The sequence below is a fragment of the Mus pahari genome, chromosome 12, assembly GCF_900095145.1.
Source record: "Mus pahari chromosome 12, PAHARI_EIJ_v1.1, whole genome shotgun sequence".
NCBI lineage: Eukaryota > Metazoa > Chordata > Mammalia > Rodentia > Muridae > Mus > Mus pahari.
In genome coordinates, this window is record NC_034601.1 from 7294400 (window position 1) to 7294687 (window position 288).

Here is a 288-nt window from a genome sequence, read left to right on the forward strand (position 1 = left end):
AAAAAAAAAAAAAAAAAAAAAAAAGAAAAGAAAAAAAAAGAAAAAAAAAATGCCAGTTCAGGGGTGACAAGTGGGGTCAAGGACTGTTACCCCATACTGGAGAAGACAACATGCTTCACAGACATTTGACCTACTCCTTCATGGAAGTCCTGTGGTGCTTTGCCCATACTTAGATTACAACATCCTATGAAAATTGAGCATCTCTGTCACCTTTTCTCCTCTAGAGACTTGAATCTTATTTGTACCTGCTTATGAACTCAACTGTCCTACGTGTGAAAGATATCTCCT